The following is a 4,038-nucleotide window of genomic DNA, read 5'->3' on the forward strand; positions in this document are numbered from 1 at the left end:
TTGCATAGTCTGCAAACCATGGAATTTCATTATAATCGATCTTCAATAGATATTCATCAGGAAAGTTATCTTGTATAGTCGATTCATTTAGCACTTCTAATTCAGGATTTTCAAGACGAGAAAGATGATCAGCGGCGAGATTTTCTGCTCCCTTTTTGTCTCGGATTTCAATATCAAACTCTTGTAAGAGTAAGATCCAACGTATTAATCGTGGTTTAGCATCTTGTTTTGAAAATAGGTATCTAAGAGCAGAATGGTCAGTATAGACCACCGTTTTTCCTAGAACGAGATATGAACGAAATTTATCAAAAGCAAAGACAATAGTAAGGAGTTCTTTTTCAGTAGTTGTGTAATTCATTTGTGCTACTTGTAACGTCTTACTAGCATAATAAATAGGTTGAAATCGTTTTTCAATCCTTTGTCCTAAAACGGCTCCCAGTGCAAAATCACTTGCATCGCACATAAGTTCAAATGGTAAATTCCAATTTGGAGTTATCATGATCGGAGCATTAGTGAGTTTTTCTTTAAGAATATTAAAAGATTTAATGCATTCATCTGAAAAGATGAATGGAGCATCCTTTTCTAGGAGTTTATTCATAGGAGTGGCAATTTTAGAAAAATCTTTTATGAAACGTCGGTAAAAACCGGCATGCCCTAGAAAACTCCTAACTCCTCTAACATTGGTGGGATGTGGAAGTTTAGCAATTACATCTACTTTAGCTCTATCCACTTCAATTCCTTCCTTTGAAATTTTATGACCAAGAACGATGCCTTCTCTAACCATGAAATGGCATTTCTCCCAATTAAGAACTAGATTTGATTGCTCGCATCTAATAAGCATTCGTTCAACATTAACTAGACATGTTTCAAAAGTATCACCGAAGACTAAAAAGTCAACCATGAAAACTTCCATGCATTCATCTATCATGTCGTGAAAAATCGCCATCATGCACCTTTGAAAGGTTGCAGGGGCATTGCAAAGTCCAAATGATATGCGTTTGTAAGCAAAAGTACCATAAGGGCACGTGAAGGTGGTTTTCTCTTGGTCCTCGGGTGCTATTGGAATTTGAAAGTATCCGAAAAAACCGTCAAGAAAACAATAGTAACTGTTTCCAGCTAACCTTTCTAACATTTGATCAATGAAAGGTAAGGGAAAGTGATCTTTTCTGGTGGCGTCATTTAATTTTCTATAATCAATACAAACACGCCATCCTGTTACAGTCCTAGTAGAAATAAGCTCATTTTTTCATTTGTGATGACAGTCTTGCCACCCTTCTTAGGTACGCATTGAACTGGGCTTACCCATGGACTATCAGAGATTGGATAAATTAAACCTGCATCTAGCAGTTTAATAATTTCTTTCTTAACAACATCTTGCATATTATGATTTAGTCTTCATTGGCGTTGCACATAGGTTTTATGGCCTTCTTCCGTAAGGATTTTATGTGTGCAATACGAAGGACTTATGCCTTTAATGTCATGAATCTTCCATACAATAGCTGGTTTATGAGCTTTTAGCACAGAAATGATTTGAGATTTTTCATTTTCAGTAAGAGAAGACGATATTATTACAGGTAATTCAGATTCACCATGTAAATAAGTGTATTCCAAATGGTTTGGAAGTAGCTTTAACTCTAATGTCTGTTGTTCTTCTATCGATGATTTGTATCGATGTCTGTCTTCCTCTTTTAACATTTGAAGTTCTTCGGTTGTTAGTTCGTAATCATTAGCCATGAGTGCGGCTAACATTCCAGCTTCATCAATTGGTTCAGTTCCTTCTCCTAAAGAACATTCTCCTGTTCCTTGTAATTCTGGAAATTTTTCTAACAATTCTGCATGTGAATCTATAGTTTGAATATAATAACATGTATCATCTTCAGATTGCGGTTGTTGCATGGCTCTATCAACAGAAAAGGTAACACTCTCGTCCTCTATACTTAGGGTCAGTTTCTTACCGAACACGTCTATTATTGCTTTAGCCGTGTTTAAGAATGGTCTTCCTAATATAAGAGGAACTCGAGAATCTTCTTCCATGTCCAAAATAACAAAATCTACTGGAAATACTAAAGTACCAACTGTAACTAGCATGTTCTCCATTATCCCTCTAGGATATTTTACTGATCGATCGGCTAGTTGTATGCTTATTCGTGTTGGTTTCAATTCTCCGAGGTCTAGTTTAGCGTATAGTGAATACGGCATTAAATTTATACTAGCACCTAAGTCTGCCAATGCTTCTATTGAACTAAGACTACCCAGAAAATATGGAATTGTGAAACTTCCTGGATCTGAGAGTTTTTCTGGTATCTTATTCAACAACACTGCAGAACAATTAGCATTCATAGTAACAGCCGAGAGTTCTTCCATTTTCTTTCTTTTTGTGATTAGATCTTTCAGGAATTTAGCATATCTTGGCATTCCTGAAATCACATCAATGAAAGGAAGATTGACATTTATTTGTTTAAACATATCCAAGAATTTGGATTGCTCGGCTTCAAGTCTTTCTTTTCTCATTTCACTTGGGTAAGGAAGTGGTGGTTGGTATGGTTTAACATAAGGTTTAGCCTTAACTGTGTTATCATCATTCACCTTTTCAACTACCGGTTCTGTTTCCTTTTCTTGCTCAGGCTGTGGTGCATGTGTAGTAGGGATAGAGTCATCAGAATTTACAGGCATTTCAGGTGGTTTAAGTGTAATACCACTTCTCGTGGTAATGGCTTTAGCTGTTTCATTCCGGGGGTTAGCATTTGTATTGCTAGGTAAACTTCCCGGTTTTCTTTCACCTATCAACCTTGCTAGGTTGCTTACTTCTTATTCCAGATTTTGGATTGAAGCTTGTTGATTTCTAAATGCTTGAGCATTTTGTTCATTAGTTTGTTTCTGAGATGTGAAAAATTGAGTTTGAGATTCAACTAGTTTTGACATCATTTCTTCTAGATATGGCTTTTTATCATCGATTTGTGGTGGTTTAATTGGAAAAATAGGTCTTTGCTGATTGTAAGTATTATTAGATACTTGTTGATTGCTAGGACCTTGTTGGTTGTTGTATGGAACGTTTTGATTATAATTCTGATTTTGATTGTAGTTTGGTCTTGGCGGTTGATAATTATTCTGATAATTATTTTCAGGCCTTTGGTTCATGTATGAAACATTCTCTCTTTGTTCCATTGTCTGTTCAATACTGAGACAATCTTTTGTCAAATGTGGTCCTCCAACCTGCTCACAACTAATTCGTATAGCATGAATATCTTTAGTCATCTTTTCCATTCTTCTTTCGAAAGCATCTATCTTTGTGGAAATGGAATCAAAATCATGGCTAGAATCGACTCTAGCCGCTTTAGATGATCTAACGTTGTCTTTTTCTTGGTGCCACTCATGTGAGTGGGAAGTAGTGTTATTAATAATTTTGTAAGCTTCAGTTGCGGTTTTCTTCATAATGGAACCACCAGCTGAAATATCGATGTCTTTTCGTATAGTAATGTCGCATCCTTGGTAGAATATTTGTACTATTTGATAAGTGTCTAAACCATGTTGAGGACATCCTCTTAACAATTTTTCAAATCTTGTCCACGCCTCATATAGAGTTTCATTTGGCTTCTGTGTGAACGTAACTATTTCTCCTTAAAGTCTCACGGCTTTAGATGCCGGAAAGAATTGTTTAAGAAATTTTTCAACTAAGACATCCCATGTATCAATCGCCCCTTCAGGTAACGATTCTAACCAATCTTTGGCTTCTCCCTTTAATGTCCAGGAAAATAACATGAGATATATCTGTTCAACCTCAACTTCTCTGATCTTAAATAAAGTACAGATCCTATTAAAGGTTCGAAGATGTTCGTTTGGATCTTCCTTCGGCGCACCACTAAATTGGCATTGATTAGTTACCATGTGTAGGATTTGTCCTTTGATTTCATAATCTGGTGCGTTAATGTCTGGTTGAGTAATTGCATGACCTTGGCCAGTGCGTTTAGCTCTCATTCGGTCTTCCATACTTAGAGGTTCCAGATTTTCCATGATTGAATTTGTTGAATCTGAATCACT

At 36.2% G+C, this 4,038-nt stretch overlaps 1 non-coding gene across 1 annotated transcript; it reads left to right on the top strand.

Annotated features, from left to right (window-relative positions):
- Positions 1–3,520: 3,520 nt before the first annotated feature.
- Positions 3,521–3,627, top strand: LOC139850818 (small nucleolar RNA R71). The gene has a single exon (XR_011760196.1). It is a non-coding gene; the product is annotated as a small nucleolar RNA R71 (small nucleolar RNA).
- Positions 3,628–4,038: the final 411 nt, after the last annotated feature.

This window comes from Rutidosis leptorrhynchoides, chromosome 5, assembly GCF_046630445.1.
Source record: "Rutidosis leptorrhynchoides isolate AG116_Rl617_1_P2 chromosome 5, CSIRO_AGI_Rlap_v1, whole genome shotgun sequence".
Lineage (NCBI taxonomy): Eukaryota > Viridiplantae > Streptophyta > Magnoliopsida > Asterales > Asteraceae > Rutidosis > Rutidosis leptorrhynchoides.